Here is a 24,827-nt window from a genome sequence, read left to right on the forward strand (position 1 = left end):
GACAGTGCTGATTGGCCCTGTGCTAATCACATACCCAAAAAAAACCTCTCTAGCAATACACACCAAATTGAGCATATACAGAGTGACTCCAAAGGCTCTGTCTTATCAGGAGATGGATCGGGGACAGTGGAAGAAGTGGAGGATCAGAGAAGATAGGATCAAGCAGCTTTTTTACACAATGCGAAGGATTAACCCCTTAGTTTCCACAGTAATAATAATAATAGCGCTAAATGAAAAACACAAAAAGAAAAGCGCAAATCAACACTCACCAAACATCTACTAACACAAAATTAGCAGAAGGAGTCCAAAGGGTGTTGCTAAAGAGCTGAAAAACCACATAGTACATCTAGTACCACACTACGTTCGTAATTGTTGGCCAACATTTGTGTGACCGTGTGTATGCAAGACAAGTTGGAGCCAACAACCTTCAAAAAAATTCCATGGTTTTGTTGTCGGAAAGCCCGATCGTGTGTACGGGACATAAGTATAATAAGTATAATAAGCATGTTTTACTGAATATGCAGACTGTCCATCCATACACATCCATCCCTCTTCTCCCTGCAGTGCTGCTCCTCACTGTCTACCCCTCATAACTGCAGTAAAGGGAAGCCCGCAGTGGATGGACTAGGAGGGAAGTAATGGAGGGCCGGGCATGACGGGGATGTTTAAGGGAACTAGAGGGTTAATCATCAGTGTGAATAGGCAGTGGGGTGGAGCTGGTGGAGAGCTTGAGGGATGGGGGCGGGGCCTTATAAAAGGTGGAGTGGGCGGAGCAAAAGTTCAGTTCGACGGAGGGGACAGAGAGAGGAGGCAGTTTTCCCACCCTCCCTCCCTATTTTTAGGTGTTGGGGGTGCCGGTGTTTCTGTTCTTCTTTTCCAGGGGGTGTTGATCAGATGTTCTGACAGCTGTTCGGAAGGAATTGGACGTTGGCGGTGTGTAGGGATGAGCTTCGTGTTCGAGTCGAACGTACGTTCGACTCGAACATTGGTCGTTCGGGCGTTCGCCGAATTCCGAACGTTTGGGCCGTTCGCGGCAAAATTCGTGTGGCCCACAATGCACTGCGATGGCGCAGTGCATTGCTGGCTCATGATTGGCCAAGAATGCACTGTGACCCCGCATGCTTGGCCAATCGCAGCGCCAGCAGCGAGGAGAGCCATGATTGGCCACGGGCGTCCTGCCTGTGGCCAATCATAGCTCAGGCTGTGTAGTGCACGCCCCACACTATATAAGGCCGCCTTTGAGGCGGCCTCGTGTAGTGTGTTGGCATCTGAAGCAGTGGGTGTTCTGTGTACCTTCAACACAGTTACACACCAATCGTTTTTGGCTGATTTCCTATCTTGCTCTTGTGTAGTGGTTACTGTCTGTGCCCTGACCGCAGTATACACCACTATATTCACCTCACCTATATAGCTAGTGATCTAGCTTTAATAATAGAGCTTGCAGTCAGTAGTGTTAGGAGATAGTGCGTGCTGTCTGCGTGCTCTGTACCCAGTACATACCACTATAATCCACCTACATAGCTGTTCTCTATTTGAGCCCAATTGCCATCTGCAGGAGTTATTGGAAGTTGTGTGTGCTTCTAGCACAGCACAGCACAGTATACATCTGTATATACCCCTTTAACTCTGCTGTTTTCTGGTTATTGTCTGCGTGCCCTGACCGCAGTATACACCGTGATATTCACCTCACCTATATAGCTAGTGGTCCATCTTTAATAATAGAGCTTGCAGTCAGTAGTGTCAGGAGATAGTGCGTGCTGTCTGCGTGCTCTGTACCCAGTACATACCGCTATAATCCACCTACATAGCTGTTCTCTATTTGGGCCCAATTGTCATCTGCAGGAGTTATTGGAAGTTGTGTGTGCTTCCAGCACAGCACAGTATACATCTGTATATAGCCCTTTAACTCTGCTGTTTTCTGGTTATTGTCTGCGTGCCCTGACCGCAGTATACACCACTATATTCACCTCACCTATATAGCTAGTGATCTATCTTTAATAATAGAGCTTGCAGTCAGTAGTGTTAGGAGATAGTGCGTGCTGTCTGCGTGCTCTGTACCCAGTACATACCGCTATAATCCACCTACATAGCTGTTCTCTATTTGGGCCCAATTGTCATCTGCAGGAGTTATTGGAAGTTGTGTGTGCTTCCAGCACAGCACAGTATACATCTGTATATACCCCTTTATCTCTGCTGTTCTATAAAAAAGGCATCTGCAGGAGTTAGTGGGTGTTGTGTGCCTCCAGCACAATATAAACTACCCAACTACTGTTTTACCCAACTCCCTTCAGGCCATTACCATGTCTGGAAGGCCAGCAAGGAGAGGCAGACAGGCGCGAGCCGATAAAAGAGGGCAAGCAGGCTCTGTGTCTAGAGACAACAGTGCTGGTCGTGGACGCGGTGCATTGTCATCAGCACGTGGCCATGGGACATGCTTGTCCTTCTTTTCTGCAGCTGGACATGTTGAACCGCAACATGCCAACGACTTGGTAGAGTGGATGACCAAGCCCTCTTCATCCTCCTCATCCTCTCTCACCCAGTCTCAGGGTAGTAGCAAAGCAGCTGCCAACACATCGTCTTCCCTCCTCTCAATGTCATCATCAGTGACTCCTTCCCTAGACCCACCACGTCCTCCTGAGGAGTCTCCTGAACTCTTTGAGCACAGTGTTGGGTACATGCTCCAGGAGGATGCCCAGTGTTTGGTGGGCTCTGATGATGACACTCAGCTAGAGGAAGGCAGTAGCGTGAGCGCAGAGAGAGGGGGTGCTCAAGAAGGACAGCAATCTGGCAGTCATGTTCCACAAGCTGCAGCATACTGCCAGGTTTGCTACAGCGATGAAGAGGGAGAGGATGATGAGGGCACTGACTCCACGTGGGTGCCTGGAAGGAGGGAGGAGGAGGAGGAGGAGGAGGAGGAGGCACATGTCCAACGAGGCAGGATGCCCTCTGGGGGTCAGCTTAGGGGCAGCACACCAACTGAATCACACCGCAGAGCTCTGCCTGCGCAGAGCGCTTCCTCTGCGCGTTATTCTAAAAGTTCTTTGGTGTGGGCCTTTTTTGAGACGAGTGCATCAGATCGCACCGCTGCTATTTGCAACATATGTCTCAAGCGTATCTCACGTGGCCAAAACATCAGCCGCTTGGGCACCACATGCTTGACCAGACATATGTTGACCTGCCATGCAGCTCGTTGGCAAGCGTACCTCAAAGACCCACACCAAAGAACAAAGCGGACCTCTCCTTGCTCCTCATCAGCTGGCATCTCCAACCCCACTAGACCTTCAGTCCTCTCTGAAACCTGCTCTGAGAGGAATGAAGGTGTAGAATTAGGTGTGTCACAGCCAAGTGCTTCCGGGAACTCTGCTAGTGGTACATCCACATCCGATTATAGCAGGCAAATGTCCCTGCCCCAGCTGCTGGACCGGCGGAAGAAGTTTACTCCCAGCCATCCACATGCCCAGCGGTTGAATGCTAGCTTGGCTAAATTGCTAGCACTTCAACTGCTGCCTTTTCAGTTGGTAGACTCGGCCCCCTTCCGTGAGTTTGTACAATGTGCGGTTCCTCAGTGGCAGGTCCCCAAACGCCACTTTTTCTCACGGAAGGCGATTCCGGCTCTCTACCGGCATGTGGAAGGCAATGTCCTTGCCTCGCTGGACAGGGCGGTCAGCGGTAAGGTGCATATTACCGCTGACTCATGGTCCAGCAGGCATGGACAGGGACGTTACCTGTCTTTCACGGCCCATTGGGTCACTCTTCTGGCTGCTGGGAAGGATGCAGGACAAGGTGCAGTAGTGTTGGAGGTTGTTCCGCCACCACGCCTCCAAAATTCTACTATTGGTTGTGACACACCTCTCTCCTCCACCCCCTCCTCTTCTTCTTCCTCCATGGCCTCTTCCAGTGCTCTGTCCTCAGAACCAGCGGTGCTCCGTAGGCGTTCCAGGAGCTACGCAAGTACGCAGGCAAAACGATGCCATGCCGTGCTTGCGCTGGTTTGTTTGGGGGACAGGAGCCACACTGGGGCGGATGTTTTGTCAGCTCTGCAGGGGCAGGCCGAGAGGTGGTTGACGCCACGCCAGCTTAAGCCAGGAATGGTGGTTTGCGACAATGGCACCAACCTCCTCTCCGCCCTCCGACAGGGACAACTGACCCATGTGCCCTGTGTAGCTCACGTCCTTAACCTGGTGGTGCAGCGGTTCTTGGGCAGGTACCCCGGCTTACATGATGTCCTGAAGCAGGCCAGGAAAGTCTGTGTGCATTTCCGCCGATCATTTAATGCCTGTGCTCAGCTGGCTGAGCTCCAAAAGGAGTTGAACCTGCCCAAGAACCGCCTTATATGTGACATGCCCACCAGATGGAACTCAACATTGGCCATGCTGCAGCGGCTGCACACGCAGCAGAGGGCCATCAATGAGTACCTGTGCGACTACGGCACCAGGACAGGGTCAGGGGAGCTTGGTTTTTTCTCACCACGCCAGTGGGGCATGATCAGGGATGCATGCACTGTCCTGTCACCGTTTGAGGAGGCCACAAGGATGGTGAGCAGTGACAGTGCATGCATCAGTGACACTGTACCTCTTGTCCACCTCTTGGAGCATACGCTGCGTGGAATAATGGACAGGGCACTTGAGGCAGAACAGAGGCAGGAAGAGGAACGACTTCCTTGCCTCTCAAGGCCCCCTTTATCCAGACAGTGTTCCTGCTGTGCCACCCATCACACAGGAAGAGGGTGAGGAGGAGGAAGAGGAGGAGGAGGATGATTGTGTCAGCATGGAGGTGGAGGCTGGCACTCAGCATCAGCATCAGCAGCAGCAGTCTTATAGGGATGATTTACAGTCCCAAGAAACACGTGGACTTGTACGTGGCTGGGAGGAGGTAGCTGCGGATCATGTTGTCCTTAGTGACCCAGAGGACTCCGGACCGAATGCCTCAGCTAACCTACGCTGCATGGCCTCCCTGATCCTGCAAAGCCTGCGGAAGGATCCTCGTATTCTTCGGATCAAGGAGAGGGACCATTACTGGCTGGCCACTCTCCTTGATCCACGGTACAAGGGTAAGGTTGCCGACCTTATCTTGCCATCGCAGAGGGAGCAGAGGATGAGACATCTCCGGGAGGCCTTGCAGAAAGCTCTGTGCAACGCGTTCCCAGAGACTGGGAGGTCACAAACTCCTGGTCCTGGACAACGTGTTGCTGAGGCATCAGTCAGAAGGAGTGGTGGAGAAGGTGGCCGTCTGACTGATGCTTTCAGACAATTTTTTAGTCCGCAGCCCCAAGGTATGATTGGTTCCAGCACCCATCGCCAGTGTCTAATTTACATGGTGCAGGAATACCTAGGGGCAAGGTCAGACTTGGACACCTTTCCCACTGAAAATCCTCTGGCTTACTGGGTCTTGAGGATGGATCACTGGCCAGAGCTTGCACAGTATGCAATTGAGCTACTGGCCTGTCCTGCATCCAGCGTTCTTTCGGAACGCACCTTCAGTGCTGCTGGTGGCTTTGTTACCGATCACAGGGTGCGCCTGTCCACCGAATCAGTTGATCGACTGACCTTCATCAAGATGAATCAGTCTTGGATCACCCACAGCTACCAAGCACCTGAAGCTGATGTAACCGAATAATTTTTTTTGAAATACCACATCCCTTCAAGACTGCCTATGCTGATGCTGAGTGACTGTCCTGTTATGTTGATTGTCTATCCTCTTCCTCCTCCACTGATATGTTGGAAGAACATTTTTGGTTCTGGGTGATGCCAGCAGCCCAATTTTTCTGCCCCTGTTTAACAGGGGCGTTTAATTACAATTTTTGATGCAATGCTTTGCAGCAGGGCTAATTCCTGCAATAAAACTAGAGTATATGGCAGAGGTTGGAGTGTGGTGGCACCAGCACCAGTGCCTAAGGCCCAATTTTTCTGCCCCTGTTTAACAGGGGCGTTTAAGTACAATTTTTGATGCAATGCTTTGCAGCAGGGCTAATTCCTGCAATAAAACTAGAGTATATGGCAGAGGTTGCAGTGTGATGGCACCAGCACCAGTGCCTAAGGCCCAATTTTTCTGCCCCTGTTTAACAGGGGCGTTTAAGTACAATTTTTGATGCAATCCTTTGCAGCAGGGCTAATTCCTGCAATAAAACTAGAGTATATGGCAGAGGTTGCAGTGTGATGGCACCAGTGCCTAAGGCCCAATTTTTCTGCCCCTGTTTAACAGGGGCGTTTAAGTACAATTTTTGATGGAATGCTTTGCAGCAGGGCTAATTCCTGCAATAAAACTAGAGTATATGGCAGAGGTTGCAGTGTGATGGCACCAGTGCCTAAGGGCCAATTTTTCTGCCCCTGTTTAACAGGGACATGTAATTACAATTCTTGATATAATATTTCACAGGAGGGCCCCTTCCTGTGCCCACCGAGAGTAACGGTGAGGACTTATAGTGTTGTGGCACCAGCACCACAACCACCAAAGGTCAATTTTTCTACCACTGTTCAACAATGGCATGTAATTACAATTCTTGATATAATCGTTCACAGCAGGGCGCTCCAGCGCCCACCAAGAGTCACTTTCAGGGCTTACAATGTTGTGGCAAAACCAACACCTTGTTCCGCCATTTCTGCAGAGCATATAGGGCAGGCCCCTACTTACTAACATCCAACTTACAAACATCAGACAGCAGCAAGTGAGATGAAAAAAGATGGACGACAAAACAAATTATACAGGGGTGATAACCCTTCCCTATGTTTTCCAAAAAGCTTAAAAATAGTATTTTTTGACTGGAGCTACACTTTAAAAATGTACCAGTTGAAAATTACAAACAGATTCAACTTAACACAACAAACCTACACAGTCCCTGTCTTGTTTGCACCGCCTGTATACTGCTGTTCTGAGTATATAGGGCCTGGGGGCCACACGCATTTCTTTTTTTTAATATGGGTACGGGGTTCCCCTTAATATGCGTACAAGACCCAAATAGGCTGGTAATGGGCAGGGAGGGCTACCCATGCCATTTTTCTGAATGATTTTCAACCATATTGCAGGAACCAGATATAACATTAAAACCGCAAGCAGTTTTAAATGGTGTTATTTCCGTTTAATGTCATTTTGTGCAGGGACTGTTCTAAACACGGGAAACACGTGGCACTTCACAGGCATACTACAGACACCCCCCAGGCACCATATTTAAAGGAATATTTCACTTTTTTTTTTCACTTTTATCGTCATTAAAATCAGTGCTCCCGCCAAAACGGCCGTTTTTAAAACCTTTTTTTGCATTGACCCATGTCCCCTGAGGCAGGAGTCAGGTCCCCAAACCCTTTTTAGGATAGTATCTTGCATATTAGCCGTTAAAATTAGCACTTTCCATTTCGAACGTTCGAGTCCCATAGACTTCAATGGGGTTCTAACGTTCGCTTCGAACGCGGGGTCCGTTCGAAAGTTCGGCTCATCCCTAGCGGTGTGTGTCTGGTGGTCTTTGATGGTTGGCGGTAAATCAGAAGTCATCTGATATGGGGTGGGGGTCCCATTGCTAAGATGGGTCCCTCCGGTGTATTCCTGAACGTTGGATGGAATACCGTTATGGTTGTCACTGCGGAGGTTGTCTCCGAGCGGTCACAGCTGGAGGCCTGGAAAAGTGGGAAGTGGGTACCGCAGTGACTTGTTTGGTTGGTAAAGTTATGGGTCACCGTCAGAGATCACCAGACCGGGCATGTTAGCTATATGCTATTCGTTACCAGATGTGTGTTATGGTTATATGTATATGGTTATAGTTATATTTATATTTATATTGTTTGGTTATATATATATATATATATATATATATATATATATATATATATATATATATATTGTGACAGAGCGAGGCTCTGTCCCTATGAAATTGGAGGAAAACGAGACGCAGACACAGTTTGCATATCTCCAGCCCTGTGTCTGGGTCTTGATGTTAACGAGCAGGGTGTGTGCCCAGCTGCATATAAGCCATATAAATGAAGGGCTGTTGGTGTGGAAGGTGGAGGAGTGTGAACAGCTTGCTGCTGGCTGAAGAGTGGTTTGCCCTGTGGGAGACTGTAGTCCGTGTAAGGGACTGGGAAAGGCTGACAACCTTGAGAGTCAGGAAGACTAAGGAAGTTGGTGAGTCCAGGGGGCTGGAAAGAGTTGACAAATCTGTTGGGAGCAAGCAGAGGAACTGTTGACAATTGAGAGCCAGGTGGCTTGGTACGTTCATTTGTGTGCTGAATGAATTTAAACCCCTGCGTGGGATTACTGGATGAACTAATATTTTGTTTTCTTATAATAAACGTGGGCTACCAGGCCCTTAACCATAAAACGCCTGCCTGATGTAGACTAAAACGTGCATCTACCAATTGTGCTTAATCACCCCAATATTACAAGTGGTGTTCGAATGCGGGCATGTAGACGGTGGAATCCGGGTCCTTGCTCCACAGTGAGTCGCATCAGGAACTACTGCTAGCTGTGTGTGGCAGCCAGGCGAACAGCATTGCGTATACGTTTATTTGATGGACTGTGTTGCATGCAGGTTGTGTACCTGTGAAGGAAGAATTAAACATCAGATTTTTTTTTTTTTTTCCTTTCTCTGCTGAGAACTGTTACAAGCTGCTGTGTGCATGTGATTGCAAGGATGAGGCAGTCAAAAAGCAAGAAGTTCATGTTTAATCAAGTTAAAGAGGATGTTGTTCCTGGCAGCCTGAGCCCAAAGGTGCCACAGCATGACGCAAGGAGGCCTCTGCGCTGCATCCGTTGTAGTGAGTGGGGACATGCTGTTGCCCATTGCCCCTTGTCACAGGAATGTTTGTGGAATAACCAAGCTGGATGGGAGGTTGATGAATTCTGGAGCTCATCTACTAATGATTGTGATCAGCTGTGTCCTCAGAAGTGGTATCCAATGGCAACGAGTGAGAGCCAGTCATGGAGGAGATGCCAAGAAGTGAGCTCAGCATGGTCTGAGAAGATGTCTCCACCTTGTAGGACCAGTAAAAAGGGGCCAGTGACATGTGAGACAGCGAATGAATGGTTCAAGCGGAATCGCAAAGAGTTGGGTGCACTGCAAGGGGCTGAGATCTTGGCCTCTGACTATATGCAACCCATGCTGCCTACAGAGGAGGTGGGAGACTTCCTTGTAAGATTTGAAAAAGTTGCTGTAAAGAGAAAATGGCCTAGGGACCGGTGGCCAAAACTGCTGCAAACCTTATTGCGGATAGAGTTCCGGTCGGTTTACCATTTGATGGATGGGGGCCAGGATGACTATCGCAAGTTTAAAGAGGAAATCCTTCTTAGAGGAGAGTTCCATCGTATCATGGGCCGCCAGCAATGCTCCAGGATGGGAGAAGTGTCGCCGGAAGTCCTAGGAATTGGAAATCCAGAGAAACGTAAGGTTTTCTGTCATGGCCACTTAGGCAAAGGGGTCAGTCCAGAAAGGAGAGTATATCAGCCTGAATCCTGCATGAGGTATAGCCAACCAGCTTTGGAGCGCAAGTCTGCAGTTACCCCTAGCAACAAGGATCTTGTGTTACCTACAGGGGGCGTCAGTGGGTCCAGAAAGGCTGCAGTTTTGCTCCCTGGCCACATGGGGGAGTCAGCCTGTGGAGACACCACACCAGTGAGACAACGCACTCAAGTGAAGGCTATGACACCAGCTGCAGGAACTGGTAAGACTGTTTCAGTTTGTGATGCTGAACCCAGTGAAGTGGGAGTATGTCCAGTGGGGAGATCCGCAGTACAAATGGACATAGACTTTCTGCATTGTGCTACCCAGAGCAGTGGGGAGGCGCAGCGTAAAGCCCAACTAGACGCAGGGCTAAAGACTGAAAAGGACATGGGGACTCTGCATATGCCTGCTATGATCCAGCAAATGGCTGGGAAAATTGAGCTAGGGGTGACCAAAACAGTGCTGGTACCATGTTCCCTAGTGATAGCTGCTGCAGGGTTGCCCAGGGAAACTTCCAAGGAGCTTGCAGTGTTGGAGCAGAGAGTTTCCCAGGTCAGCTATGGAGCTGCCCAAATAGGCAAAAGTGCCCCTTTACAGAGAGCGGGTGCTGTGAAGAGTCGCTCAGAGGTTATGGTGGCTCATAAACAAACCACAAAAACAGCAGTTGTGTCTACATGTAATGATCGTACTAACAAAAGTGATACTATTGCTAAACGTGATGAGTGTAATGACATTGGAACATGTATTTCTTGTAATGTCATATCTGAGAGTGAGGTTGGTAATGTGTTCACTACCAGTGATGAGAGTAGGAGATCTCCCATGACAGGCAGAGGCACAGGATTGTCCATGGAAGTCTCATGGGGTCTCCATGTGTTGGAGTCAGAGGCTGTCCAGGATGGCTTTGGTGCTATGCTGGTGGAACAAGGGGGGACTAATTCACACAGTGAAAGCGTGTGGGCGCAGCCCCACAACCCTACGTGTAGCCCAGTGGGCAAGGGGTTAATTCAGCCTGCAAAAGCTGAGTGTACAAAGCTGGATGTGTCTGTAGTGCCACCAGAAAAAGGTGTTCAGAATGGTGTGCTGCACCAAGCTTTAGGTGATGAAGCATCACCCCAATGCAACGTTGATAAAAGTATGGTGTTACAAAATGATGTATATAGAAGTGAGGAATGTGCAGTTAAAGCTAATGAATCCCATGTTTCTGTGCGGCTTTCTACAGCAGGTGATGCAACACTGTGGAACGCCCATGGTGGAACCACAATGGACTGGGACAGCTGGGCCAAACAATTGTTAGCCATGCTGGATAAGGCTAGCTTAAGTAACAAGGGTGTGGACACAACTGCTATGCCAGACAGGGGGATCGCCGACCCGCAGGTGGTTGAGGGCGTCTTGGTCCCTGCAAAGGTTGCTGCCCTCCACTCTGAGGAAACAGTTCAGGGCACTGGCATCGCAGATGTGTTGTCCACAGCCCCACAGCTAAATGATATTGAGTATCAAAGTGATAGTGTGACTGCAGAGGCTCACCAACACTGGTGCAGAAGGGATAAGTGTGAGACATGTGTCTGACAGCTCTCCAGGGGAGCAACAAGCTGTGATGATGGGTACCTCCAAGGAGGATGAGGTCTCTTCAAATGGCTCACCCTCTCAACCTGCAGTCGCTGAGCCCCTCCATGTCTTGGACAGGGTAAAAGACCCTAGAAAGTTCTGTTGTTTAGACATGGGATGTTTAGAGATGACAGAAACCTTACTGGAAATGCTAGAGTTGGTAAAAATGAACTTGCTGTATACTTGGGTATCTCCACCGCAGTTGGACCAGGTGGTGCTGCGTAGCACCAATGGGTGGAGCCAAGTGGTACAGGCAGTGCTGGGAAACCTTGACCAACAGTGGAATTTGTGGGACCAATGGTTACCCATTTGGCACAGGATCTCCAGATTCTCTGTGAGCGTACTTCTAGTTATTGATTGGTATGGAAGGCACGCGAGAGAACTGCTTGAGATATCAGAGGTCTCTCCGTCTGATGCGATGACTAGAAACATCTCTGCTGGTGTGGTCCGAGGTGTGGCGGAGCAGTTGTCAGTAGAGGGCGCAGATACTGCCTTACCCGCTAGGCCTCATGAGAAAGAACGGCCCAGAATGGACTCGGCAGTAGCAGAGATGCTTTCTGTCACTGGCCCAGAGGTACAAGTTAAGGTGCCCGGAGACACTATGGGAGAAAGTGTTAAGGTTGGTTGCCGTAACAATGTAATGTGTACACCTGAAAAAAATGGTTTATGCTTGGGTCAGGGTAGTTTGTTAGAACAGGTACCCATGGAGTGTTGGACAACGGGTGAGATGGAGCTGTGCTATGGTCCAGTCGGATGTAGTCCCTCCTCAGGTCTTCTTCTAACAAACACTGAATTGGAAAGCTGTGATCTGTTAAGAGTTCGTTCTGTAAACAATGATTTGGTTGCAGTGGGTACCAAGAAAAACTGTTTTGAACCAGAAATACCGATGGTGAAGGGTAAAATGGGTATTTGTAAGTTGAAAGGAGGGATCAAGGAAGGCAGAGTTCCCCCAAGAAAAGTGAATGAGCCTAGGGACCCCAAAAGAAGAGGAAGGCTGAGTATAGGACAATATAGGAACCTGTTAAGATCCAGGGGGGAATGTTCCTGGAAGCGCACCCGGAAAAAGGGTTGGGCCTACGTGGCTGACAGCCAGCACAGAGGTGTCCCAACCATCATGATGGGTGCTGGTGTTCCTCCCTCCGGATCGAAACAAAGGGGGGGGATATGTGACAGAGCGAGGCTCTGTCCCTATGAAATTGGAGGAAAACGAGACGCAGACACAGTTTGCATATCTCCAGCCCTGTGTCTGGGTCTTGATGTTAACGAGCAGGGTGTGTGCCCAGCTGCATATAAGCCATATAAATGAAGGGCTGTTGGTGTGGAAGGTGGAGGAGTGTGAACAGCTTGCTGCTGGCTGAAGAGTGGTTTGCCCTGTGGGAGACTGTAGTCCGTGTAAGGGACTGGGAAAGGCTGACAACCTTGAGAGTCAGGAAGACTAAGGAAGTTGGTGAGTCCAGGGGGCTGGAAAGAGTTGACAAATCTGTTGGGAGCAAGCAGAGGAACTGTTGACAATTGAGAGCCAGGTGGCTTGGTACGTTCATTTGTGTGCTGAATGAATTTAAACCCCTGCGTGGGATTACTGGATGAACTAATATTTTGTTTTCTTATAATAAACGTGGGCTACCAGGCCCTTAACCATAAAACGCCTGCCTGATGTAGACTAAAACGTGCATCTACCAATTGTGCTTAATCACCCCAATATTACAATATATATATATATATATATATATATTTTGGTTGGAATATTTGAGTATTGTAATAAAGGCTGTTATGGCCATTTTACTCCAAAGCAAGGTGTGGTCTCTTACTTATGGGGGTATGTGGGGTGGAGGTTGGAGTGGAATGGGTAACAGGTAAAAATGGGACCTTTAGACTACCCTGGTCACGATGCCACCACAATGTAATGGTATACCTTTTAGAATTTTTTTTGACTTTGATCATTGATGCTATCGGAAACTGTTGGCCCAGGTGTCTGATCAGTTTGGAACATGCTATTGGAAACTGTTGCATATCCTTTTTTAAAGAGATTTGGTGCAGCTGGTGCAACAACACATATAACTTGTGTAACAAAATTTTCATGAAAATCACGCCAATGCTTACACAAAATAATGTATTTGCCTCTGTTAATCCCCCCTCCCCACAATAGTTTGTGACGTGCCTGCACATTTGGGGCCACATACAGTTCATAAGTTTACATACCCTGGCAGAATTTTCAATTTTTGGACATTTTTCAGTGTATATGAATAATAACACAGAAACTCTTCTTTCACTCGTGGTTAGTGTTTGGCTGAAGCCATTTATTATCAATCAACTGTGTTTACTCTTTTAAATCATAATCACAACATAAACTAACTAACCAAATGACCCTCATCAAAAGTTTACATACCCCAGGTTTTCATACCATGTATTGTCCCCTTTAACACCAATGACAGCTTGAAGCATTTTGTATCAGGGGTCTAATAGAATACAGGGGGGGCATCAGGGGTCTAATAGAGTACAGGGGAACATCAGGGGTCTAAAATAATACAGGGGAGACATTAGGGGTCTAAAATAATACAGGGGAGACATTAGGGGTCTAACAGAGTACAGGGGGGAAACATCGGGGATCTTATAGAATACAGGGGAGACATCAGTGGTCTAACAGAGTACAGGGGGGCATCAGGGGTCTAATAGGATACAGGAGAGACATCAGGGGTCTAACAGATTACAGGGGAGACAATGTCTTTATATTGCATTAAATAACTTTTTTTTTTTAACAATAACATTGTATAGCCAGACTAGGCCTTGGCATTGTGTAATAAGGCAGTGTAGGCCAGGTTTTGGAGAACCCAGGTGTGTGCTGTTATTTTAGTAGTATAAGGATTCTAGGTCAGTGCCACACCCACCTGAGGGGCTCAGTGTTAGTAGGTTAAATGAGAGATGCACGTCTGCACCGTGCTGTCCAGGACGGGACAGGCCAAGAAGCTGAGAGACAGGGTCTCACCCAGGGGTCGGAGTAGAGTTGCCACCTCATCCCTTTAAAACTGAAAACATATTAAATACACAGGTTCCCGGGACTAATTTAATTCAGGTAAGGCACTAAGTGAATTTAATTACCACATTAATCAGCCACAGAACCTGTGTAATTAATATGTGTTCGGTTTTAAAGAGATGAGGTGGCAACCCTAGGTCAGAGGTGCCCCAAGCCAGAGGCCTGAATGTGAGAGAAAGAAGCCAAGAGGCATTGTCTTACCCAGGGGTCACAGGTGTCCTAAGCCAGAAGCCAGAGTCTATGAGAGACAGCTGGGAGCAGTAAAGGAAAGACAGAGCTGAAAAAGGTACAGCATTTGTGCTCTAGCACTGGGGATGGGTGCCAGATGGTTTGGAGGACCAAGGCATAAGACCAGAGCGGTAGAGCTGCAAAGAAAGCCAGTTGAATATTGTTCTTTGTCGTATTAATGGTGAGAACTCCCTGCTTGGGAAGCTATACATTTGTGAACTTTTGTTTTCTTTAAATAAAAGTGGGCAGGAAAAACCCTGAAATGTACTTCTGGTGGGGAATAATCTCACTATTTTGCAGTATCAATGAGCTACAAAACCCTCAACTTGTCACAATGGGTTTGATTTACCATTGCATAGTGTAAACTAATCTTCAAGCCTAAAATGTGCATTTTAACATGTGTGCAAAAAATGAATAATGGCTCTGGGACTGAAATGGTTAATATGGATACCTACATGGAGCCAAGCTGTCCCAATTTAGGTATGCAACAAAATATAATTCAGAGAGTTCAACTTTAATCCTTTATTTAGTTTTTTGCCTGGTTTTTCACTTTGAACAGTGTTTTTGTAGGCAGGTTCACTTCAACCGATTGCTGACCACCTCACCCCGATATATGTCGGCAGAAGGGTTTGTACAGGCATACGTACCTGGATGTTGCCCTTCAAGAGACGGTGGCGCATGCCCGCGGCAAGCTCCGTGAGTCGGGTCGCGGGTCCCGCAGACTCAATGTCCGCGGGGATACCTGCGATTGTCTCACAGAGAAGAAGAATCAACATCAACATCTCCACGTTCTGCCTAGTGACAGTGTCACTGATCTCTGCTCCCTGTGATTGGGAGCAGAGATCGGTGACATGTCACACGTAGCCAGGTCCCCCACAGTTAGAATCACTCCCCAGGACACACTTAACTCCTACACTGCCCCCTAGTGGTTAACCTCTTCATTGCCAGTGTCATTTACACAGGAATCAGTGCATTTGTATAGCACTGATTGCTGTATAAATGACAATGGTCCCAAAAATGCGTCAAAAACGTCCGCCATAATGTCGCAGTCATGATAAAAATTGCTGATCGCCGCCATTGTGAGTAAAAAATAATTATTAAAACAAATGCCATAAAACTATCCCCTATTTTGTAAACGCTATAACTTTTGTGCAAACCAATCAATAAGCGCTTATTGCAATTTTTTTTTTACCAAAAATATGTAGTAGAATACCTATCGGCCTAAACTGGGGAAAAAAATGTTTTTTATATATATTTTTGGGGATATTTATTATAGCAAAATGTAAAAGATAATGCGTTTTTTCAAAATTTAGGCTCTTTTTTGTTTATAGCGCCACCAAAAGAAAGCTCTATTTGTGGGAAAAAAACAGGATGTCAATTTTGTCAATTTTGGGAGCAACGTCGCACGACCGCGCAATTGTCAGTTAAAGCGACGCAGTGCCAAATCACAAAAAGTGCTCTGGTCTTTGGCCAGCAAAATGGTCCGGGGCTTAAGTGGTTAAATGCACAATTTTCACATAAATTCAGGTTAATTTGCTGTCCCTTTAAATACATTTTATTTTCATGCTTCAAGGCATAATGTCCCCCCGCCATCTGATTTGCTAAGGAAGAAAAAACACTGTTCGGAGTCCATAGTGCTATATTGATGGATGTTGCTGAAGGGTGGCTGCTGTGTGTATAAAAAATAATGGAGCCATCAGATGCTGTCCCAGATTAGAAGGTTTTTATTTGCAATGAAGTGAAAGAATAGCAGCTCTTTGTGGCTGGTTTCCGCGCTGCACACTCCATCTCATGAATTCTTTATCAACTTACATATTAGTATCTCATTAACTTGACAATTAGGCCAATGATAAGCAGCTGTTAGCCTGCCAAGTGGGATGCTACAGAATCTTATCTAGCAAACACTCTTGACATCTTTGTATTAATGTTGCCCTTAGAAGTTGCTCCGCTCGGTCACCAAACAGTATGGTGTGTTTATATATTTAACAGAAGGGATGTGATGGATATATACAAACTACGCTTGTAAAATACTTTTTTTACTCCTTGTGATTTCGAATGCTCCGTGTTTTTTTTTTTTTTTTTTTTTTAAAGGAACAACTTAGCTCTCTCTAGGGTGGTGCACTGCGTTAACTGTGTTAGTAAGTTGCAATGCCATTCAATGCCAATGGCACCACAGTCCATTAACCCAATGCACCTCTGCTACATATGTGTTGCAGTGCACCACAATGTATGATATCCACTAATGGTGCTCTTTCAGAAAATATGAGGCATGTCATTTTATTTTTTTTGCCCATTCTGATGCATTGGCGTTCATTTAATTGGACAGCCTTAACACAACACACAATAAAACGGACCTTCAGTCATTTTTTAATCTTTCCATTTATTAAATCTTCTGCCCTTGTTATCTTAAAGTGGATGCAAACCTGGATTTTTTTTTTTATGCTATCATGTAGAGTATAAGATTTCCTATCATTTGAGCCCAGTCTTGCCACAGAGTTAATCCATCTCTGAGCAATCCTCTTTTATTGTTCAGTGAGATAAATCTTGACAAACAGAGAACAACTTTGTCAAATCCTCCCCCTTGCTGGGAGTGACAGGTGATTTACATATCTCGTGCACTAGCCTAAGAGAAATGCATTATTTTTTAATTCCCTCCCACTCATTTCTTCTACTGCTCTGCCAGGATTGGATGTTCCACACCTCAGCATGATTGGACACTCTGAAGTCATGTGGGGACTTTTCTAGGTTTTGACTGGATGGTAGTGATCATAGCAGAAGTTCAATGTAAGAAATACACAGGAGAAAATGCATGTTGATAAGGGGAGTATAGAGGTGGGCGAGGAGTCTAATGACATCACGACTCCACCCACTGAGCCCTGGAAAACAGAGCCACCCACAAAATCTGCAGTTTTTCGGTCTTATAGCAGACAGAGGGGAGACATTTGACAGATGCAGGAGGCATCTATATCCTTCTAGATAACCAATATTGCAGTAGTTTAGAAAGGGTTAGAGTGGGTTTACATCCACTTTAACTTTGGATAGTAAAACATTTTTTTTTTCTGCCAGTAAATAACTTACACAGCTCACTTCCTGTTTCTTGTCTGGTCATTAGCCTAGGCCAGTGATGGCGAACCTTGGCATCCTGGCTGTTTTGGAACTACATTTCCCATGATGCTCAACTACACTGCAGAGTGCAGGAGCATCATGGGAGATGTAGTTTCAAAACATCTGGGATGCCAAGGTTCGCTATCACTGGCCTAGGCCTATGACATCCTGCACAGCTCTCTCTTTCTCTCTCATGAGAGTTTGCCAGAAAGGGAGGGGAGATGAGTCATAAGATGGCCAATGGGAGCTGCAAAGCTGGAGGTGTGCCTCTTTGTTTCTGTGCAAATCCAGGAAGTGAACAGGCAGCAGCTTCAGCTGCCCACAGTAAAAATAGATGCAGCCAGACTCAGTGGATGGAGATTTCTGCAGCATTTTTGGCAAGTACAGAATCACAGTATATATAAAATAATATGCAAAGTGGTTGGAGGGAAGCTTCAGAATGGCAAAGATGTTTTTATAACAAATGTGAGCAGACTGCAATGAAAGAAGAAAAGAAGGTGAGTGAGTTTCTGGTTAACCCTCACAAACACTAGACAGGTGCTAGCCCAGCTTGCATGCTGTGTAACATAAGGAAATGATTCCGGACAGCTGCACTTCCAAAAATCCTTATATTGAAGCTTCGTATGACAAGTGGTTGACAGATGGAGCAGGGGACAAAAAGGTAGACGCGTTTCGCGCAAATGTTAGCGCTTAGTCATTACCAGATGTGAGCAGAATGCAGTTCCTCTTTAACAAACGTGCATTAATGCAATACACTGAAACGGATGGGTGTGGATGGGTATGAATGGGCTTTGATTCATTCAGTGTTGCTTGGTTCTAGATTAGAGAAAAGATATACCTGTGATAGCTTGTATATGTATTTAAACCAGTGGTGGCCCATCCATACAGGGCGCAGGGGCCCCACCCCCCTAGTCCATGCGTTCAGGCCCCTAATCTACATGCAGGACACCAGACGCATTGATTCCATTGTTTTTTTTTTTTTAGCACGTGATTAGAGCCAGAGGCTCTAATTTTCTTAAAAAAGGATAGGCTCGGGGAGCAGAGCACTGTACCCCAAGCCCACCCACTTGTGTAACAATAGCAAATTAATATTCACTATTGTCTTCCCGATTCTCCTCCCTGAGACCCGACTGGTGGAAAGGAGCAGTGACCGTATTGGCCGCTGAGGAGGAGGAGACGCAGGGGAAGCCCCAGGGAAGCCCATGAAGCAGCCCAGGAGGAGGAGAAGCAGGAAGGATTCGAAGCTGGCCACGACCTAGATGGGGTAAGTGCAGGGCTGGTGGGCCGAAGGACGAGCAAGCGATTGAAGATTTCCTTTATTACTTTTCTGGGGGCAACACAATATCAGGGATTTTCTTTTACTTTCACTTCCAATGATAATGGTAAACAAGACAAATATAGAGGGTGAATCTCCCTAATGGAGACACAGGCAGCAATGAAACCTGACAGTTCTGTTCTGATCTCTCTCCACTTTATCCAAAACTAAAACTAAAAGTTTTTCTTTTAGTTATACTTTAAAGGATGTGTTTTGTGGGGGACGGTATATTTAGGATAGTCTTGTTTACTTAATTTTAGTGTTCTTTGCGTTTATATTTTTTCTTTTTTTGAACATTGTGTATTTATTTATTTTTTTGGTTCACTATTTTTTATTAAGATTTTGCACCTGAATATAGGAAAACGAGGCACAGAGCCCATTCATAAATCGTAGAGCTGGCGCAGCCACCACAGGCTTTGTATATATACAACATACAATTATTGTGCACCATATGCATAAATATGGAAGGGATAGAACAATGAGGTGAGTAAAAGACTTCATCAATGTAAAAAAAACAAAAAAACAAGGCACATTGACATCTGTTAATTATCAGCAAAGTGAAAAATATTCAGAATATATTGGCAAGTATACTGTAAGCACCCACAGCTCTTAAACAGCGTACCGAGTAGCTCAAAGTTTCCAAGACTTATCGAATCTATGAAGAATATCAGATTGAAGAGCTATCATTCTTTCACATACATAATGATGATGAGAAATACTCACAGCCTCGGATGGATTATCATTGTGTATTTTATAATTTGTGTACTGTCCCTTTACATTTGTTTTTACATTTTGTGGTGAGAAAAAAGAATATAAAATAATATGGCTATTGGGGATGGAAGAGCTTTTCTCTTCCTCTCTACCTCCTTGGTGCTCCAGGATATAGGTGGTCCATCGCCATCATGCTGGGATATTAAAGAGGAAGTAAACCCTGATGGGTTTTACTTCCGCTTTGCTCCCCTGCAAAGGTAAAGCATAATGGGCTACTGTACATCGCATAGTAGCCAATTATGTGTCACTTACCTAACACAGGAGCCAGCAATGTCACCGCTGTTTCCTCTTCCACAAAGCGTCCATCTTCCTTCTGGGTATTGCAGCTCCAGCACTGTGATTGGCTGGAGCCATGATGATGTCACTCCTGCGCACGCCATGATCGCCATTAGCAACGGCATGCTCAGTGCGCCTGCACAACGCTGTCTATGGCGCTTACACCATAGACAGCGGTGCCTGTCTTTTGCAAATACCTCCTAAACCTTGTAGGTTTGGGAGATATTTCTTGCACCTACAGGTAAGACTTAATCTAGGCTTACCTGTAGGTCAAAGAGGTCTCTAAGGGTTTGCAACCACTTTAACTCTGCATTGTATGTGGAGGAAGCAGAAGTGCAACTGTGGCCAGGAGCTCCTTGAGGTGGCTTTGCAGAACCAGTTGTGAAGCTGAAAGGACCCTGCTGTAGTGAGGAATAAAGTATTCCTCTACTTCTAGGCAAAAAGAACATTCAACTCTTGCAGCGAAGCTAGGAAGGGGCACAGCCGGGCTTTCACGTCACATCCCACATCGACTCCACTGCATTTCACCAAAATGGTTACAATTTGTACAAACTATGCTGAGTTTGGCAAAATTATGTAAAAATAAAAATTCTCAATTTCGCTCATTCAAGAGGTATGCAAACTTTGTTATGTGCAAAGTTTGACAATTGCAGAAGATAAACAGATCAGGTTTAAAGTGCAACTCCAGACAAAAGTGTAGTTATAATTTTGCAGAGTGGGCTAATTCACACTTAAAGTATTACTAAACCCACCCCGGTAAAATCAATCTGTATATATGCAGAAAAACATGCTTGTTATTCTCACTGTGGAACTTAATGGGTTAATCCTCTGCATTGTGTAAAAAGGCTCTTTGTTCCTGTATGCATAGATCCTACCCTCCTGCACTGTCTCTGGGTAAGGCCAACAAACAACCAGGCAGGGTAGCCAACCTGCACATGCTCAGTTGTGTCTTTTATGCTGGAGAGAACATTTCCTTGATCTCAGAGCTAGCCAGGTCACATAATATTGACATCACACATGTGGGTGTGTATACAGGCTGTAGTGGAAATCTCCTCCTATCTGAACACACAGCTCTGGACAAACTCTGCAGTTTATCATGTGACTGTGGTATACAGATCCGCCAAAAAGGTATATAGTGGCAGTATTTTAATGTAGAAAGAAGATTTATAAGCTGTGGGCACTGTGGGTGGGCAGATAAACTATTTTCATATTACTGGGTTTAGTAACACTTTAAAGCATTCCATTGCAGTGCACCATTGCATGTATTAACTTTTGTTGTGGTAAGACAGCATATTCATAATAAAAATCCCCACAACAGATGAACAAAAACTGCAATTGACCCTCTTTAAAAATGAAGAACACCAGAATGCGTGTGTTGTGGTGTGCTGCTGTGCGCTGGCTGTGCGCAGGCTTCCCACTGATTATCCTGCAGCCAGTTACACGTTAATGCACACAGGAAAATCACATGCACTGATCACTGTAGGACAGACATTCCCCTCCATGGCACGACACAGTGTCTCTTGGAATTGTGGTCCCGCAATCCACACAGCAAGACATGACATGACTTAGACACTTTACTTGACCGTTGCTGATAGCAACCACTGCTGCAATATTTAATGGGATGTTTTTCCCGGATGAGCCCCCAAATGTGGCACTGCTCCTGCAGGAACTGCTGGAATTCCTGTAGCCCAGATTCCCACTGCTTATCTTTCAGCCAGCTACATGGTATTATCACACAGCCAGGTGCATACACTCTTCCACTCATTGTCTTCAATGGCCAGTCTAGGAGATTTGTTTTTATGTTTTATTTGGAGAACTTGGATAGGAGAAGGGAATTAGTAGGGTACTCCAAATTAACTATTCACAGGTGAGGACAACTCTATCTGTGTAGAACTGTGAAAATAGATTATCTGCTGAACCATACAGTGTCTGTATGGAAAAACAAGTCCCTCTGTAGCAGAAGAGACTCTGTGGACTTTGTCAGTGGACTTAAGTCTTCGAGACACTAGCCAGTGTCTCCTTTAGTTAACACACCCAGTAGGCTGACTTCCATAACCAGATAGGGATTTCAGCAACATACACTCAAGCCGCGTACACACGGGCGGACTGTCTGGCCAACTAAGTCCGTCAGACAATCCGACAGACAGTCCGTCCTACTTTTGAATGAACGGACTTGACCACACACGATGAACAGACAGTCCGCTGAAAGCTTGCGCGATGACGTGTACAGCACGTACGACGGGACTAGAAATACGACGTCCAATACACTGCAATGCAACCTTCGGCCGTGTAAATCCTTTCTGAGCATGCGCCATACTTAGTCCGTCCAACTTGCCTACTCACGAGCGGACTGTCCGCTGAAACCAAAGTTGGACGGACTGTATTACGGAAATTCCGAAAGACTTAGTCCGCCAGACTGTCCGCTGAAAAAGTCCGCTGAAGCCCACACACGAGTGGACTGTCCGCTGAAACACGTTTCAGCGGACTAAGTTGGACAGACAGTCCGCCCGTGTGTACGCGGCCTCAGTCTCAAGGATCCCTTCAGGGTCTGTACTCATAAAATGTCCAGGGACAGCGACACTCTATACCAGTGTTTCTAAACTCCAGGCCTCAAGGCGCCCCAACAGGTCATGTTTTCAGGATTTCTATTACTTTGCACAGGTGATTTGATCAGTTTCACTGCCTTAGTAATTACAACAGCCATTTCATCTGAGGAAAACCCTGAAAACATGACCTGTTGGGGCGCCTTGAGGACTGGAGTTGAGAAACACTGCTTTGTACCAGTGACATAAGACCAGATCCATAGACTTCCTCCCTCAGTCAGCTTACACAGGAACCCTGGGTTGTAGCTTTTAGGCTTCAGGTCCTCAGGTCTGGAACCTGAGGCAGCATGGCCACCTTTGCTGGGGAGAGGCAGCTGCCTCCTCCCCACCTGAGCCTCTCTCCTTAGAAGTGGGCTGGAACTGGAACCCTGAGCACCCAGCATTCCTTGGGGCACATCCCCTTCTAATTGGCCAGGGCTGTATCTACACCCATGCTCTCATCTATTGGGGTTTCCTCCCACTGTCCAATATGCCTTCTTGCTATTGGATCAGTGTGAAACATCAAGACAGCATGAGCGCACCCAGAGCACACTGAGCAGACCTCACTGATCACTTCTGTTAAGCAGACAGCACTTACATTTGCCTGTCTGCTTCTCTGTTAAGCAGAAAAAGACAAAAACTATATGCACTCTGTAGCATCTACCTAGTAGAGTGCTACAACTATATAATGTGTTGGGGTGTCTATCACAATGAATGGTACATTAACACATGACTAGGGCAGTCAGATACCTTACTACCCCAACCCAAACATGTTTACAGACTTAACACTATTAAATAATGACACTGACACCTGCTGGATGTAAATGGCCTGTTAGGCCTTTATTAACAAAACCAAAATCAACTGAAAAAACTTTATTTACAAAAAACTTTCCAGCTCCAATCCCAATACCTTGGTTGCCGGTCCCTGACGACCCCATCTTCAACTTTTTTGGTTTGTAATTCCTTTATGTTAGTATCTGTCCCCAGCCGCCAGAAATTGCCTCAGGGAACACTAACTGACCACAGACCCCACCAAGCGAATTACCCGGTAGTCTATACTTCAACCAGACCACCGGGAGGACTCCATACCTTAAATGGGTCCCACCATTTAATCAATACCTCCTAAATGTAGTCATTGTCGTCAAAGACCCAACCGCCGGTGCCTCACAGAGCCAATTCCCCACTTACTTTAACATTAGGGCAGGAGGGTGGGAACTTCTCTCCTCGCTTATCCATCCAAGACTGCTGACCTCTGCTCGACCCCTCACTGGACATCAACTACACTCCTCCCCAACTGCCCCTGCCTACCAATCCGGTAAGACCTAAACTTTCCTTAGCCTCACCTATTCTTAACCCATTGTTATCGTAAGATACTTACACCCTGTCATGAATGTCCTATGCCTACTCTACAATTCGGCTGCGTACATGTCTCTACGTAGGTGCGTACCATGTCCTGTGGCAGTGTGCATTGCCACAATGCACAAGTTATAATGGTCCCTGTAAGATTCTCCAGTGGTCTGCAGAGAAGGGAGATTTCCCCTAAACTCTTATCCCCAAGACAAAATTATCTCTGAGAAAGGAAGTCAGAAAGGAGCTATAAAAATATTACTTTTTTAGTAGGTGAGAGAAAGGCCAAAACCTCCTTCAACTTTTTATTGCCTTCTGTGTTCTTCATATATCTAAAACTTAAGAAAAAAAAACATTTTAACAATGAAAATCGAAATGATTTGCCTCGCATTTAAAATTAATGTACCCATCAAAATTTAGCTTCTTGATCAAAATGTACTGAGCATCTAACTGCTCAGCCTGGCTTTCCATGCTTTGGCATCTGGAAGGATTTGGTAAATCCCTTCAGTCAGAGCCAGATTATACAGAAATCATTTTCATGATTTTGCAGAAAACCCGGAGGATAGTGCAATAGGTCAAAGCTGTGCACCCACCTATGACTTCGCAATGGATTAAATACTTGTAGGCCGTTTCTGTCTTGTGGGGAGGTGCCATGCCACTGCCAGAAATTCAAATGGAGCTGCACTTCTGTGCCTTTCTCAATGTCAGTTGAAGGGTTTAGAGGCCAAAGCTGATACTTTTCCTAGGGTCCCAGCCGGTGGATGATCAGGGGGCCCAAATATAAGCTTCATGCTCTTGCAGTAACCCAGGAGGATAGTGCAACAGGTTAAAGCTGTGCACCCGCCTATGACTTCACAATGGATGATATACACCCACTTTATTAGGTACACCTTGCTTGTACTGGGTTGGACCCCCTTTTGCCTCCAGAACTGCCTCAAACATGTTATACTTAGCTGCTCTGTGCAGTGGTATTGCACAGATTGGCTCTGATCCTCTTCTTCTGGGGTCCCCGGCAGTGATCTCGGCTCCTCCTCTTCTTTTTATGTCCACCATCGCCATCCACGTTCTATGGGGACACATGCTGTCTGCATGTTCCCGACCTGTGTGTCTATAAAGCCGCGTTCCATAGACTTACATAGC

This window comes from Lithobates pipiens, unplaced genomic scaffold, assembly GCF_037356315.1.
Source record: "Lithobates pipiens isolate NorthernLeopardFrog02 unplaced genomic scaffold, aLitPip1_a1.2 Scaffold_23, whole genome shotgun sequence".
Classification (NCBI taxonomy): Eukaryota; Metazoa; Chordata; class Amphibia; order Anura; family Ranidae; genus Lithobates; species Lithobates pipiens.